Source organism: Felis catus, chromosome A3 (assembly GCF_018350175.1).
Source record: "Felis catus isolate Fca126 chromosome A3, F.catus_Fca126_mat1.0, whole genome shotgun sequence".
In the NCBI taxonomy this organism is placed as follows: domain Eukaryota; kingdom Metazoa; phylum Chordata; class Mammalia; order Carnivora; family Felidae; genus Felis; species Felis catus.
The window spans coordinates 82,415,185-82,432,663 of NC_058370.1; the positions used below are offsets into that span (position 1 = coordinate 82,415,185).

Here is a 17,479-nt window from a genome sequence, read left to right on the forward strand (position 1 = left end):
AGAGAGAGTGTGCAAGCAGGAGAGGAGCAGAGAGAGAGGGAGACACCGAATCTGAAGCAGGCTCCAGGCTCTGAGCTGTCAGCACGGAGCCTGAGGCAGGACTCCAACCCACCAATCGTGAGATCACGACCTGAGCCGAAGTCCCACGCTTAACCCACGGAGCCGCCCGGGCGGCCCTGGACTCCATCTCTCAATGGGAGGAGGCGTGAAAAGAATTTGCAGCCATCTTAATCTACCACACCTTGAAAGCAGTGAAGCCAGGATTTGAATCCAGGTCACCTGACTCCTTCCTTTGTAGTCCCTACAGGCTTAACCGCGAACCTGCCCAGCTACTGGAAATGGCCATTACTGATTCTGGCGTTTGAAAAGGCAGTTGGTGGCAATGTCAACACCACTCGGATACCTCTTACTAAGGATGCCAGCGTTGGCTGCACCAAGCTCTCCTGAGAAGCGCCTCAGTCTCCCCGCTACCCACGGGAAGCCGCCGTCTTTCCTAACGGAAGGTGAGTGCCTTCAAAACCATTGAACCCAACGCCTGCAAAGCTTCACAGGTGCCAGGTGTCCCTCCTTCTGAGGTTGCTGATTCTTCTACCGTAAGATGCTGAGCCCTCGTTGAACCTGGACACGCAGGTTAGGAGTTCTCTGGAGGTTCTCTGATAAGTGCTGTTTGGAATCCCGGGCAAAGGTCTGTGCGCTTCGAAAACCACTTTGTACCGTGGTTTCCTTTAGAAGCGAGAGCCCCAGCCACGTTCCCCTGCCACCCAACCTTGGTTACTATCCCGACCGTGACCTGCCCTCTCCAAACATCCAGTCGCACACTTCTCTTTGGTTCGTCTCTGCTGTTGTGTCCCATGCTCCTCCAGATTCTTCTGCGGTGCTGTCTGGCACTAGGATACCAAGGCGTGATGGGTTTCACTGGGTATAAGAAAAGCCCAGTCGTCCTGGGGCACTGAGGGTCAGTCAAAACAGGTCAGGAGGAAGACATCTATAGAAAATGGAGGCACTGTCCCCAGAGGGGTCTTCTATTCCTTCCACACCACTGCAGTGTTTGTTCATTCCTCAGATCCTCAGGCTCCTCGTCGGCACCCGTGCCATGCCAGCCACTGTCCCCTCCCCCACGGTTCTAAGCACCTCTTTCCGGGCCCCCCACCCTCTCTCCTCTGTGAGGCTCCCAGAGCCCCCTCTGGTGCAGAACCTCCTGCTTCCAGTGTTCATTGAATGAAGAAACCTTGCTGTTAAATTTTAGAAAAAGATTTTAAAGCTGAGGGGAGGAGGCAGCTCAGGGAATCTCAATGCTGCAAATTGGAGAGTTTAAAACCTAATTACTGTCTGGCCTCGGCCTCGAAAAAGGCCTCAATCAATATTTATTGAATGATTAAGCAAACTTTACATTCACACTGTTGGTAAATAAAAGGATTTTCCTAATAAGCAAATCATTAGAAGAGATTGCTAGAAGGAGTTTAACTTAATTAAGAGGATACTTCTCGAATGTTTTGTTCTATCCATTCCAAATAATAGGCTTCTTACAATTTTCAAGTGTGCCTTAGGTATTTGTTAAAGAATGTCTAAGACTTGTCTCCATTAGATAAGATTTCCTATCAGTTTGTGTTGGCGCTTAAAAGTAATAACAGTGAATGTCTCGTAAATGGCCTTTTCTCCCAACTTTCTACCGATTCAAAATGGAAATAACTTCTTTTCATCCGCCCAACACCAAAACGTATCCTGGCAAGGTAGATCTTAAGAACACAGCTTAGTGTCTTCGTGGGTCAAATAGAGATAGTAATGGCCATCAGGGAGCGGTCGTTGAGAATTCAACGAGATTGTGACAGGGAAATATTTTGACAAATTTACAAATGCTTTTTAAACTGTGTATTTATTTCCTAGTGTCCCTTGCCCTCCTCCTGATTCGGTCTGTAGTCTTTCCTTATCGCCTTGAAGTCAGCTAGCTTTTATTGCCTCAGGGGAGGAGTGATAAGGCAGAAAAGCCACAAAACTACCTAGGAGTGGTAAGGAGGCCTTTCGAACTGCCAAATTTAACCCTTGAATGATGGAAGGAAGCATCAAGTTTGTGGCATAAATATTAAACACGGAAAAACAGAGAACTAGGCATATAAAGATTATCAAGGCTATGGAAGGGAGGAGAGAAGCCAAAGGGAGGCAAAACATTGGTAGTAGTGTCCCTGAGAAAAAGGCTTACCCCAGGGAGGTGGCTCCAGGCAGCAGAATTTGTCAGGCAGAAGGGCTGAGCGGGGAGGTGGGAGTATCAGGCTCTCTCCAGATGCCGGAAACTGTGGCTTGTTCTTGGTGAAGCAGGAGGTAGTTTGGAGGTAGCGGAGAGAACCGTGACTTGGAGGTGTGGAGCGAAGGAGTAACCCAGGCAGGGTCCTGATGGGATGTCAAGTCTGGCAGTTGGGACTGATAAAGTTAATTTGTATACCGGGACCCACAAAATGGAGGCTCACGTCACAAATCTAAACCCAAGTCAGCCTGTGCTTCGGAAAAACATCTGTCAGGGAAACCTAACACACACCGATCACAATCCTCCACCTCAGCTTTAGCGAGCTTACCTTACCCTAGGAAACAAGACCTGTTAGACTTAGAAGGAAACCCTCATCAATCATGCCCTGTTTCCACATTGCCTCTTCTAACGCCCTATAAAACTCGCTCTTGCCCAAACACCCTTGGGAACAGTGCTCTACTACTTGTGAGGCACTACTCCCCTCGTCTGTGGAGGGTTTTCCCTTGAATAAAGGACATTAAACTCAAATTGCTTCAGTTCTGTCACTTGACAGGATGTAATGGCAGATGCCACTATGGATAGATGGACACCAGGACATGGAATCCCAGCCTCTTCCCATCACCTGGAAACTCAGGCAAAACCTGGAATAGAGCAGGAGCCAAAATCAACTGGAATTAAGTTTCTGCCACCAAGAAGAATGGGCATTAAAAAGAGAAGTTAAAGCCATTTTAGGGGCTCCTGGGTGGCTCAGTCAGTTAAGCACTCCCCTCTTGATTTCAGCTCGGGTCATGATCTCAAGGTTTGTGGGATTGAGCCCCGCGTCAGGCTCTGTGCTGACAGTGTGGAGCCTGCTTGGGATTCTCTTTCTCCTTCTCTCTCCACCCCTCTCCTGCTCACATGTGTTCTCACATGCTCTCTCTCCCTCTCTCTCAAAATAAATAAACATTAAAAAAAAAAAGGAATGAAAGCCATTTATAGAAAAAAGTAAATTAAAATACATTACTAATTTTACATATTTCCTCCAGATCTTAAGATTTGCCCCATCCTAAGATAATGATATAAGTACCTGATTATACAATATGTGCTCGATAAATGCTAGTTACTATTACTACCTTTGATCCCAAGACAAGATACTGAAGAAAGTCCTATTATACACTTTAAGAAAGGCCTACTACCAGATGTGAGGGCAATCTGGCTGAGACATCTGTCATTCCATTGATCGCCAGGGTTGATTTGATTGATCTGGCTGGCTAAGTGGGTGTCCCCTTCCTCCCTCACCTCTCTGTGTGTTCCCCCCTGAAGCTGCACACTTGGTCAAAGAGGATAACCTTCCCCATAGAGGAGGACCATTCTTAGGTCGAGGGTGTCTGGGTAGTTGCACTCCCCTGCTAGAATCTCCAAACAAGCTCTCAAGGTCCATTTGTAGAAGATCGTACAGTAATCAAGCTTCCAAGACTCCAGACATATCCAAATGAGGTGCTACATGTGACAGTCTGCCTTTCTTTAAAAAAGGAGGAAGGAAGGAAGGAAGGAAGGAAGGAAGGAAGGAAGGAAGGAAGGAAAAGAAAGTCCTGTTACTTTCCCTTAGAGAACCAAAGAGGGAAAGGGGGGTCATTTTATTCTTGCTGAGGGACACTCAAGTTAGAACAGTCGTGGGAGGATGAGCCATCAACAACACAGAGAGGACAACAATGATGAGCTTCTATGACTGGTAGGGCAAATTTCCTCTTTGCTTATTTTTTAACAGATTGAGTTGACTACATATGGTCTTCTAGAGAAACCACTATATAGTCATCAAAATCAGCTTCCTTTAGGGCACACAGTCAGACTACATTTCCCAATTCTCCTGAGAAGGTGGGTGGGATCTTGTGACCAATTCTGGCCAATGGAATGGGGCAGAAGTAGGATGCTGCTTCTTTCTCCCTAAAAGCCTTTCATGTGATCCTCTATAACTGGAGCCAAAAAACCCCGAGGATCTAGGAAACAGTCAGAGCCTGAGTCTCTGAGAAGCCACTTGGAGGAGAGCCATTGAAATAGGGCACTTGGGTTGGACTACTCCTAAGTAAGGAATAAACTTTCCTTGGGTTAAGCCATTGAAACATCAGGGCTGTTTGACATAGCAGTCAACTCTAATGCACACGGTATAAATGCTAGAGTAAGGGTATGGAGTTCCTTCCAAACGCGATTATGGCTCCCTACCTCTGAACCCCCACTTTCTACCCTTTTGCTGCATTCAGCCTTTTTAGTAGCCTTCCCAGACATCCAGGAGTGGGTAAGTACAATAGCGGCTTGCTTGCCTCCTAAATGTTCTTTGGGATTTGGGCATTTAGGAGAGTGAACATGAAGTGGTTTCATGGTAAGAACTTAAAAATCCGATTGAGAGAATTTTCGTAAACAGAAGGCACATTCGTAGCCATCTGGTTCAACCATTAAAATAAGTGAGAAGGAAACTGAAGCCTTGGGGGCACAGTTGTGACTTAAGACCATAGGCTGGATAGCACTCGCAGCAAAATCAGCACCCACTTCTTCGGAGCTCCCACCAACGTGCCCATTGACGCCTCTGGACATCCAGTGCAACATTGCATCTACAACTCAAGCTCTAGAGTTGGACCAAACTGGGCCAAAGTTATGGCTCCTCCTCTTACCAGGCAGACCACCCCAGAAATAGTATTTTATACCTCTAAACAGCATGTAACCTTATCTGTGAAGTGGAGATGATGATGATAATAGTACTTGGGGCGCCTGGGTGGCTCAGTCAGTTAAGCATCCACTCTTGATCTCAGCTCAGGTCTTGATCTCAAGGTTGTCAGTTGAAGCCCAGCACTGGAATCCCCACTCAGCGTGAAGTCTACTTAAAAATAAATAAGTAAATATATAATAATACTTTCCTCTTAGGGTTGTTATATCAACTAAACAAATTAATGCATTCGGAGTACTTAGCACACATCTCACCCTAATTCAATTTTGGGAGCTTCTGCCATTATTTAAAAGAATACCATGGGACCCCTGGGTGACTCAGTCAGTTAAGCGTCCACCTCTTGATTTCAGCTCAGGTTAAGATCTCACATTTCCTGAGACTGAGCTCCGTGTCAGATTCTGTGCTGATAGGGTGGAGCCTACTTGGGATTCTCTCTCTGCCTCGCTCTCTGCCCCTCCCCACTCATGCACACACAGGCTCTCTCTCACACAAAATAAACTTAAAAAAAAAAAAATAAAAGAATACCAAACTTGTATAAAAACAATGCCACAGCCTTGAAAGAACAACATCCCACACAGCTTGAGGATTTCTTCCTTTGTGAACAGAACTCTGCGTTTTCTACTCATGCTTTTGAAGAAGTTCAAAAATATGCTTTGCTATATTGATTATTTGGAGCTGAAGGCACTTGAAAAACAGCAGATACAGGGGGAGGCTCTCTCTGAACTCCCCGCATCTGCCTAAAGACAGATCCTCTGAAAGGAACTCCATTGTCATCAACCCCCAACCCTCGAGGTTCATCAACCAGGGAAGACTGGCTCCTGTCACGGGAGAGGAGACTACGAGTCGACACCACACCCAGACGGACTTTGTCACACACTGTCATACTTTCCCTCTGTTCTTAGGGCCCCTCCGTCTTTCCCCCAAGTCACTTACTGTCCCCTAAGTGACCTGCATCCGCACCCCCTTCTCTGTTAAGATGGTCTATAAGCTCTCAAATCCCATCTCTTTTTTAGGCGTTTGCTTTTTTTTCTCTGTGATGCCCTTATCCATGTAATATTAGAAATGAATAAATTTGTATATCTTCTCTCCCATTAATCTGCCAGTTGTCAAGTGATTTCACAGACCCAGCTATTGAAGCGAGGGGGGTAGAGGGAATGTCTTCCCTCTCCTACACTTTATTTGGGGCATTGGCTCCCTTCCTTGTATGCCTGATTCTCTCCTCTACCAGATGGCAAATTTCTGGCTGTCTTATCTCTGTCTCTATCACTCAAGGCATGCAAGTGTGACTTGCACAAAATTGGTGCTCCTTTGAAGCGTGTTGGGGAGCAGAGCCTATCATGGGGAAGACGAATGTAAAGAACTTGTGAGTCTTTAATACCCCATTCTTGGCCGGGGTTGACCAGGCCCCATCCCTGCCTCCCTCTCCTGGGCTCCAGCTCTTGCTTTGAGGAAAAGCAGGCAGTCACTGTTGACTAGCTGAATGACCCTTGTTAGGGAAGATCTTGACCTTAATAAGCCCCAGAGAAGGTGGTGGCCCCAGAAATGTCTGACCAGCTCTGGCCACCAGCAGGCAGACCTAATTTGCTGGGCTCTTGCCGTCTCAGTTTCATCCTCAGGCAAGAACTGCTTTATGAAAACCAGAAGCCTGGAGAGTGTTGATAAGTCTAGCTCCTTGTTCCAGGCCTTACAATGCACAGTTGTGTGCACTCTGCCTCTAGATGCTGGCCTCGCTTTCAGAATCCTGACCACTTTACGCTATAGCAGCACCCCCCCCCCCCCCCCCCCCGAGCAGGGAGAGTTGGGGAGGATGAAACTCAAAATAGACTGAGTGTAGTTCTGGGAAATGGGAAGATTTGAAACTACTTCTCTGAGAATCAGTCTCGCTGTTTGTTGATTGAATTTGAGGAGTATCTAGGTGAATGAGAAGTTTCCAAGCCCCCTGCAGCCTAAAAGCCCTAAGGGGACCCCCATTAGGAGTAAAAACTCAACTTTCCTTGGCTTGGGCCTCCACTGGCATAACCCAGAACTTTGGCTTCCTCTGGTGCCGATTTTAGGAGGCCCCAGAGGAGCATATGAGCTCACTGTCTTGGCTTTTAAAGCCAAGGCAACGGCTGGCATTGCCACTCCTCCCAGAGGCTGCGAGGAAGCTGAGGTCCCAGCCAAGAGCCCTGACCCCAGGCTCCCAGCCCTGGAAATACCAGCTTACAACCTACACCCCCGGAGGTCCTTGCTACCCAGTGGGCCACACCATGTGCCCCTTGGGGCGGAGGGAGATGGGCCTCTCCCCGGCCCACATGGCACCGTGGCCCCTTCACACCCAAGTAAACTCTACCCATGCTAGCTGTGCAGTTCAGACCTGAGGCCGGATCCTGTCTGTCACCTGGCAGGCCAGTGAGTATAGTGGGGTGCTTGGCTAAGCAAAGCTGATATTTTTTTAGCCCCTGAAGCAGCAATTTAAGGGCTGCCAGCTGCTTCCGGGACTTGGCGGAGACAGGAAGTCATCGTGAAGCAGATTTTTTTTTTGTTCTAGGAAGATACTTGGAGTGGCCCCTCTTGGTCATGTTCATGGTAAGGCTGCTCCGGAAGAAAAGGGTGCAATCAGGATCTTTTGTGGAAGACAAAGTCCTCTCTACCCCCTTCATATGCAGAACTGTTCTCAAGGAAAAGAGGAGGGCCAACTTGCAGCAAAGGTCCAGGAACTCTCTGGAGCTCAGGGACGCTAAGGACGCTGAGTAGAACAGGAGCCCACTTCCAAGGAGGCAGCACTGGGTATGACCAGGGATCAATCAGAAGCCCTGATGGCACGAAGGCTTGCCTGGTCCTGCCACCTCCTGGCTTCTCCACCTGCTCTATGAGGAGGCCCGGCTTTGAGAATAGGGACAGCTGGGGCGCCTGGGTGGCGCAGTCGGTTAAGCGTCCGACTTCAGCCAGGTCACGATCTCGCGGTCCATGAGTTTGAGCCCCGCGTCGGGCTCTGGGCTGATGGCTCAGAGCCTGGAGCCTGTTTCCGATTCTGTGTCTCCCTCTCTCTCTGCCCCTCCCCCGTTCATGCTCTGTCTCTCTCTGTCCTAAAAATAAATAAAAAAATGTTGAAAAAAAAAATTAAAAAAAAAAAAAAAGAGAGAATAGGGACAGCACATGAAGAGCCCCCAGCATGTTGGAATCAGTCAAACAGCATCTGAAAGTATACATGCAGAAACACTTCACAGCTATTTGTGCACTGACATTCATAATGGCGTTATTCATGATAACCGAAGGGTGGAAATAATCAACACCCCAGATGAATGGATGAACAAAATGTGGTGTATCCGTACAATGGAATATTATTCAGCCTCTCCAAGGAAAGAAATTGTGTACTATGCTGCAACATGGATGCACCTTAAGGACCTCACGCTAAGTGAAATAAACCAGTCACAAAAGGACAAATGAACGCTGTAGGATTCCGGTTACATGACCTACCTAGAGTAGGCCAATCCATAGAGAGAGGGTAGAATGGTGGTTGCCGGAGGCTGCGGGGAAGCAGGGAAGGGAGCTATAACTTGATAGGTACCGAGTGTCAGTTTGGGATGCTAAAAAAGTTCTGGAAGATAGTCAGTGGTGATGGTTTGCCCAATGTGTGAATGTATTTAATACCACTGAACTGCACACTTAAATATGGTTAAAATGATAAATTTTGGGGCGCCTGGATGGCTCGGTCGGTTAAGTGTCCAACTTCGGCTCAGGTCATGATCTCACGGTTCGTGAGTTCGAGCCCTGTGTCAGGCTCTGTGCTGACAGCTCAGGGCCTGGAGCCTGCTTCTGATTCTGTGTCTCCCTCCCCTCAGCTCCTCCCCTGCTCACACTCTGTCTCTCTCTCAAAATAAATAAAGATTAAAAAAAATTTTTTTAATGACAAATTTTATGTTATGTATATTTTATCATGTATACACACACACACATACACACACACACACAAAACCCAATTATCAGAGAGGTAATGTGGGACTTCATTCTTTTTTTAAGTTTATTTATTTAGAGACAGAGAGTGCGCGCAGGGGAGGAGCAGAGACAGAGAGAAACAGAGAGTCCAAAGCAGGCTCCACATTGTCAGCACGGAGCCCGACACGGAGCTGGAACCCACGAACAGTGAGATTGTGACCAGAGCAGAAATCGCATTGGACGCTCAACCGACTGAGCCACCCAGATGCCCCAGAGAGGTAATATGGGACTTTAAAAGTAGGTGACAAAAACAGTTTTTTTTAAAGAAAGGTGCTGAACCTTCTAGGCAGGACTGGTTAAATGGAAAAAAAAAAACAAAAAAAACAAAAAAAACCAGAAACACCTTCTAGGCAGGCCTGAGACCCTAAAAACAAAGAAAGAAAAAAAACCCCGTCAGCTTTTCTAAAGGCCTCAGGGTGTCTTCAAGCCATTAGTTCTAAATGTTAGTGGTGACCGCACCAGGGAGAGACATGCTCTGGGGTCCTGGGCATTCCCCTTCCCCTCACCCAACCTCAGGGACCAAGAGGTGATCATAGAGCGCTGACACAGGTCTCCTGTGGAGGGGGGCAGAACATACCTCCCCAAGATATGCCTCCTCCACATGAAGACTATTTTGAGCTAAAGACAGTTGAGACGACGCAGATACAGGAAAGACTCTCTCTCCTCCCCCTAATTGCCTAAAAAGCAGAATATAGATTGGTAAAGGTGTCCCTCCTCCCCCTCTCCGTCAGGAAGGACCAAAGTCCATCACTGGACGCTACCCTAGACCCTTATCAGCCCAGAGACAGCACCAGAGGAATCCACATCACAGAACATGCCAATACCAGCCTTCATCTTCCATTAGTTTCCCCAGATATTTGCCTTCGCGCAATCTACCCTTGGAGGTTCAAAGTCCTTTTCCTCCCTCTTGTCTCTTTTTCAAAGGGGCACCCGGGTGGCTCAGACAGTTAAACGACGGAGTCTTAATTTCGGCTCAGGTCACGATCTTGCAGTCGTGAGGTCGGGCTCCGAGCTAAGCAAGGAGCCCACTAAAGATTCTCGGGGCGCCGTCTGGGTGGCTCAGTCAGTTAAGTGTCCGCCCGACTTCAGCTCAGGTCATGATCTCACAGTTAGTGAGTTTGAGCCCCGCACCAGGATCTGCGCTGACAGTGAGGAGCCTGCTTGGGATTCTCCCTCTCTCTCTCTCTGCCTCTCCCCCAATAGCTCTCTCAAAATAAATAATAAATAAACTTAAAAAAAAAAAAAAGATTCTTTCTCTCCCTCTGTCCATCTCCTGTGCTCATGCGGGCTTTCTCTTTAAAAGGAAAAGAAAAAAAATACATTGTTATTTTGTTCTTTTGTTGGTCTCAGAGCACTGCATGTGTATGCATGATGCACACGTTAATGAAGTCCTGGAGGCCTGGGTTTCTCAGTGGGTTCAGCCTCAGGTAATGATCTCACGGTTCATGGGATTGAGCCCTGAGTCCAGCTCTGTACTGCCAGCCAGGAGCCTGCTTGGGATCCTCTCTCTCTCCCTCTGTCTCTGCCCCTCCCCCACCCACACTCTCTCTCACTTGCTCGCTCTCAAAATATACAAATAAACATTAAAAAATAAATAAACTCCTGCTTATTTTTCTGTCATTATTCTATCTTTGGTTAGTCTAATTTACAGAGTTGCAGCCAATGAAGTTAAGATGTTAAGAGGGGGGTTGCGTCCTACCCCCACAATTGGGAAGGCTAGAAAAGTTCAAGACAAGTGCTGGCTGCCCCTGCTCCTGATTTGATGGGTTTGATATTTGCTATTTGCAGAAAGGAACTTTCGGAGGGACTGGAAGCTTTCACATCTTGAATATGGATCTCAGTAGTAGTTGCCCAGGGGCAAAAATTCATGAAGGTGTATACTGAAAATTTGTGCACTTTGCTCTATTTACATGATATCTCAATTAAAAAACAAAAAACAAAAAGCTTACCCCTCAGAAATTCTAGATTTAAATGGTCTGAGGCAGGGCTCAGGCATCAGTATTTCTAAAGCTCCCCAGTTAGTTCTAATATGTAGCCAGCACTGAGAAACACAAGCATATCCTTGTGCAGGCTGGCTGGTGACTGATCTATGCCTGGCTTTTGGAGGCCGCTTATGTAAACTAAGTGAACTCCAGGGGTTCTAGGGCAATCCATGGGGTGAGAGAGAGGAGCATTATACTTTGTGAACTCCTATCCGTCCTCCTAGATCCTTCTGATCCCCAAATAGGTAGATATTGCAAATCCACCCTACGGGCCACGACCCAGGGACTCATCAGCTTTTGCTTGGATATCTGAACTCCAGTGACAGGGGCCTCCCATGGCAAAAGCCAGAATCCAAGACTTCAGCCTCCAGGGCCTCTGGCCAGAGCATCACCTCCCGGTAAGCCCAAGAGTCAGAGGCTTATTGCTGCGGGAAACCAGGGCCTACTGCTTCAACCCGGCGTGTAGACACACGGCCTGCAAGAAAAGGGGGTACACAGTAAGGCAGGTGGTGGGGGGACACAGACGTTTCCAAGGACCCTGGAGAAAAATGAGCGAGATAATTTTGGCTGGGGAGCCCTGAGTAAATGCAGTGTAAAAGCTTTGTGACTATGGCCTGGGGAGTCGTTGGAATGAGTATTTATGGCTGTATTTTTCATTGAGCTTGGCTAGAAGACTTCAGAAATGAAAGATTTTTTGGCACCGGAAGCTTTGCACCAACCGGCATATCTCTAAATTAAGTAGTGAAGCAGACAGGCTCTGAGTTACTGGACACAAATTTCATGTCACGGCGTGAAAATTCAACCTTCTTGAAATGAGTTCTTGCAATTAGACATGTAAAAATACCTAATGAATACCAATGAAGAAAGGAAAAACGAGGTGGTGTCTACTCAAGTAGCTCTTTGATGGCAGAAACAGAGTGTAGAGTTCATTTGCAGGGCAGCCCACGGCAGGGACACCCCTTCTCTTCCCTTTCTTGAAGGTCAGAGTCACCCTAGACCACTTACAGTTTTCCTGAATAACTTCCCAGAGTCTCCTAAGCAGTTGGGATACATCTAAGACACGCCGTCTTTACCTCGACCCCAAACATAAAAGTGGGACCCCCTCCCACGCCCCTTGGCCCTCCCCTCCCTCACTGTACCGCCTCTGCTGCCCGCTGGTATCCCCCGCCACCCCCTGGTCCCCAAATCCCCCTACCGCCACCAATTTCACTTCTCTTATTCATATGTTTTCTCTCTCTTTTCTTCTTTGTCTCCTTCCCTTTTCTTCTGTGTTTCAGCCCGAAGTTCCAGTCATTTTGTGCCACCCTCATGACTTTTGCACAGCCTCGATTCATTTAAATTTTTCTGACGTTGATTTTTTTTTCCCCCTTTTGGCCCCCTTTTAAAAACGTGAATAAGATTACTTTTTATTTTATTTATTTTTTATTTTTTTTTCAACGTTTATTTATTTTTGGGACAGAGAGAGACAGAGCATGAACGGGGGAGGGGCAGAGAGAGAGGGAGACACAGAATCGGAAGCAGGCTCCAGGCTCTGAGCCATCAGCCCAGAGCCCGACGCGGGGCTCGAACTCACGGACCGCGAGATCGTGACCTGGCTGAAGTCGGACGCTTAACCGACTGCGCCACCCAGGCGCCCCAAGATTACTTTTTAAAAAAGCTTTTCATCAGGGAAAAATCAGTACTCCTCCTCCATAAGCAGGAGGAAATTATAAAACAGTAAGACAAATACAATGAAAATGGCAGCAATAGTATGAAATTCTAGCTGGATACTGCTGGTGACTGGAGGCTCGGAGCTGGAGGCCTACCCGCCCTTGATTAAGAGATGAGATAGGAAATGTTAGAGAGGTGTGGAAGACAGACTAGCACCAAACTGAGGCTTTCTCCTTTACATGATCGGAAGCGTCAAGGGGACAATCTGGGCACTGTTATTTATTTAACGCTGTGTCCTTGGATCATTTTGTGTAGCCCAGGGAATCATGATGGGAAGTGTCTGTACGCTGCCCTTTGTGCTCTCTCTCTCTCTCTCTCTCTCTCTCTCTCTCTCACTCTCATTTCTTCCAGTTTCCATTTGTTACCTCATTTCCTCCCATCTCTTTCTCCTTCTCCCCCCGCCCCTCTCTTTTTAGTAGAGTAAGCAAGTACTTCTGTTATATTCAATGTTCTAACAACCCATGAGCAAAAAGACGCTGAAGAATTCAAACCCAGGAAACATGACCCAGAGAGGCTCCTAGCCAGGCTATCTCCCTGTCCCATGAAAGCCTTGCTCCCGGGGGCTGGCCCTCTGACTCTCCTCCAAGACAGCTTCATGTACTCAGAACTAGGTATGACTTTCCTCTCTGACATAGTTTTTGGATACAGTGTCAGAAAAGGAACACCAGTTAGTGAGTGGGGATGCAGGGCCCAGGTCAGCCACTTGGCCCTCCCAGGACACACCGTCCCCCCCTGCCCCCGGCAAACCCAGAGAAGAGTAGCTCAGGTTGGATTCATTTGAACAGAGAAACAGACCCATCCAGCAGCTTCTCACCACAGCACACAGTGGGATGGCCGCGTCTCACGGATGAGGTATGACACTGTTATAAGGTAAAATCGTGACTTCCGTGAAAATATTCAAAAATGAACACGTGTTAAAGAATTTATTCTGCTCAAATGATATGACAGAACCAGGCAGATAGATGTTATAACTGGTTCAAAGGAAAAGTCAAAACAGCACAAATTTACATGGAGTAAGGGAATGTTGAGATGAATTGCAAATGAGGACAGAAGTGGGCTTTTTTTTTTTCCTGCCAACGTGGTGGGGGTGGGAAGAAGTGGAATCTCTACCAGATAGGACAGAATTTACATACCTATCAACTACCTATTTACGGAGTCGCAAAATAGCTTAAAGGCAGCGAATACGGCTTGAATCTGGTAACCCTGGAGGATGATTCCGTTTTCCACTGAAACACAAAATTGTTTCTACATGAAGTTTCTAACCCAGGGGAGACCCCATTCATTTGATTAGTGCTTCCCTAAGATCAGCTCCTTGGAGTGTACATCTCCCCCACCTGCCTCTCCCGCCCCCACCCCCGCCCCGTCCCCAGCAGGTAAGGCTGGGAGCAGATGCTTATTTGACAATAGGTGAAAGGACGGTTGGGGACTTGGGTTCTAGATGTGACTAGTCATTAACTAACAGCAGGAACAGCATGGCCTGGCTCAGGTCACCTAACTCTAGGTCCCTTCATTAAATGAGAACCGACAACTATGGGGTGGGGGGGAGGGCTTAAGGTTTCTCTAGTTCGAAAGTTCTAGAATTCTGGGGAGTAAGAAGCTGATGTTCATAAATCTTAAACTAGCCCAAGGACTTCTGGCAAGAACCTAAGAGGCAACCCACAGACTGACTGATTCACTGCCCCCCCACCCCCACCCCCCAAGTCAGTCACTGCCCCTGGTCAATGGCAAGTAGGATACTATCTTTGGGTTCCTCCTTTGTTTGGTATTCTTACCCACTCCCTCCCACCACTCTTTAACAGTTTAGGGCCCCTGACCAATACTGCAGAGACCTGGTTCACTGGCTGAGAAGATCTCTTTCCCTTTTTCACATGGTTTTCCAGAGAGTGGCTGCAGAGCGAAACCACGCACAGATCTCTCTTCCTACTCGGTGTTTTCCCCCAGGGCGGGCCGGCTGCACAGGCTCCACACGTGGCAGGCGGAATGGGAGACATCCAGAGAAGGCTCAGGGAGGCTGCACACCCGGGCCAGCCACGCACCACCCCGGGGATGACCAGGGCACGTGCCACCTAAGGGGCGTGCCCAGCAAGGCCCCAGGGGCTCCTCAGTGGGCCCCCACGGTCGCCGCCGCCGCCACCACCGGGCAGGAAAAAGTGTGAGTCACCCCGGGGGTGGCATGCCCAAGGAGCAATTAACACGACGGCTCTCCCACGCGGCTCTCCTGTGCCCAGGGGCTGGGCCAGCAAACAGTCCTCAGCCCTTCCTCCCGGCCGGGAGTCTCCTGGCCCCGGGAGCAAGGGGTGGGAGGAGCCAAACCCGAGAAGGGGAAAAAGAATCTAGTTTCCAGTCGCTCCAGCCCTAAATTCTCCCTGAGACTGCCAGAAAAGATGCTAATAAAAGACCAGTTGTGTGGCCAGAGTGTTTTCTTCGGACTTCTGCCCGGGGAACTGGAGAGGAAGCCCACAAGCGAGGTCACCAGTCCCATCCTATGGCAACACCTTTTGCTCACTACTGACCCCTCCTGGGGTGATGGGGACAGCCAGTGGCGGGCTGGGAGGGAGCAGAGAGCAATAGGATTCACCTGGACACAACTATTGGGTTCTTAAACCCAATAAACTTAAACTGTGGGAGGATGTTCTTAAACCCAATAAACTTAAACTGTGGGAGGATGCTTACCTAAACTTCAGGCCACAGACTCCGAGGCTCTAATTTTGGCAATTCTCTTTCCTCCAAGGGGCCCCGGAACCTTTCACACGGGACTTCTCTTTTTCCTGAATCTCCCTAACGTTTTGTCCTGGGGAAATGGAGGGGGGCATTGAGGACCCTTAGGAGAATGAAATGAACATAGTTAGGTGTTAGCAATGTGACCCGAACAGCAGAGCAAAGGGTGGATTTGGGGGCAAGGCTAAGATCAGCCAGGGATCCTTAACAGTTCTTTAGGTTATCGTAGGCGCTGACTCTGGCTTTAGCAAATACCCCTTCGAAAGACCTGGAGGGGCTGCGGGAGAGCAAGGGCACTAAATGGAAAGAAGAGGATAGGGCCTCCTGATGGGATGGGTGCGGTGAGGCCGTAGAGGGAGAGAGCAGACTAGCACCACTTCCCCCCTCCACGCCCTTCTTTCTCCGAGAGGGTTGATTTTTGCTGACAAAATAAATGCTACATCCTTCTGGCAAAACAGGACTCTAAGCGGAAGGGCAAGTGTGAGACGCAGAAAAGAGAACGCGTGTTGATTTGATGTTGAGAGATGGGTTCATTGACGTGACTGAGAAGGACTTTGGCATCAGTCTGCTCAAAGGCCAGCTTGGCCTCTGCCGAGCCGTGACCTGATACGAGATGCTTTGTCTTTCAGCCTCGGTTTCTTCCCCTGCAGAGAGACCACAACACCCACCCCATGGGGCTTTACATTTTTTTTTGTTTTTAATGATTGAATGATTTCCATTGCTTAGTGCCTGGTAGTTCAGGACACAAATGCTCAAAAAAAAAAAAAAAAAAGAGTAATAGGCAACCGAATGCTGTAAAAATAACTGCATTGATTGTTACTATGAGCCAGACATTATATTAAGCATTCTACATAATCTCATTTAATCTTCTCAACAGCCCCATAAGGTTAGTATATTATGATCTCTGGTTCACAACTGAGAAAAGCGAAGCACAGAGAGAGCTTAAACACCTGACTAAAGTCACGCAGCTGCTAAGCCAGGACTCAACCGTAGATCTGACTCCAAAATCGCAGACTTTAACAATCACACTGATGACTTCACCACACATAAAGGTCAGGGCACAGAAAACAAGTCTTGGCCTGAGCTACAGATTGAGGAGTTGTCAGGGTTTGGTAACAGTCGAAACCATATTTATAGATGGAATTATCCGAAAGAAGCGAATACAATTGAGGAGGGAAGGAAAGACCAATGTTTCCAGTGCAAAGAAAGAGAAGAAACAGACCGAACGGGAACAGCCAGAGGTAGGAAGGGGTGCGGCCAAGGGAGGAGGGCAGGCTTCAAGGAGGGGTTGGTCAACAGGAGCGCCGTGGGCAGCCAGCTGTGGCCTGAGAGGAGCCCCGTAATGGGTCCTTTGAGATCTTGGCAAGAGCAAGAGTGAAGCAGAGGTCAGGCTGACGGGAAAGTTAGAAACGGGCAGCAGATGAGACTTGGAGGGAGAGTGAGAGAGGGTGATCGCTATAGGTGGGTGCAGAGGGAAGGGGGGTGGCCTCTGGATTTCTGATGAATGCACTGAGATGGAGAAAGGCTTCTTCTGACAGCAGGAAAGGAGATGCATTCTGAGGATGCAGGAGGATGGGGGGGCTTTCTGGCTGATGGTCTCTCTTTCCTCTGTGAAATTGGAAATCAGCTGCAAAGGGAGTACAGTGGGAGCCCGGTGGGCAAATTTGAGAGCCATGGTGAAGATTGCAAGCCAGTGCTGTGGAGAAAGGGGGCAAATGGTGTCAGGCTAGCCAGACTGCGTAATAGGACCGCCAAACCCGGGTAACCTGCTGCAGAGGTTAGAGACTGTGTGTTGGGAATGGCCAATGGCCTCATTTTGGGGTGCATTGCCCAACAACTTCAACAGCCCCTGATAGGGTCACCCACCATCCCAGTTTACCCAAGGTGGTTCTAGTTTTAGTACTTAAAGTCTGAGATCCCAAGATTTCGGTTAAAAAGAAAGAGGAGGGAAGTGGCCGTTGAGGGCAAAGCCAACAGTGTCCATCAGAGAGGCCGCAGGGAGCAAGTGGGGTCTGAATGCCATTGTAAAAACTATTCAACTGTAGGTTTTCACCTGCTCAACTTCTCCCTGTTTCTCTTCTGCCTGAGATATGTACTCACTAGCTCTAACCAGTGTTGTAGCAAACCTGTCATTTCTTCATAAAAATCCTCTAT

The 17,479-nt window shown here is 48.2% G+C and overlaps 1 long non-coding RNA gene across 2 annotated transcripts in view; it reads left to right on the plus strand.

The window, feature by feature from the left end:
* The window catches only part of LOC102899355, a 29,062-nt gene extending 26,032 nt beyond the window's left edge, over positions 1 to 3,030 (plus strand). For both annotated transcript variants that reach the window (XR_006595627.1, XR_006595628.1), the window contains one exon: positions 299 to 3,030. This is a non-coding gene — a long non-coding RNA (uncharacterized LOC102899355). The remainder of the gene's footprint in view (positions 1 to 298) is intronic.
* The last annotated feature ends 14,449 nt before the right edge of the window (positions 3,031 to 17,479 follow it).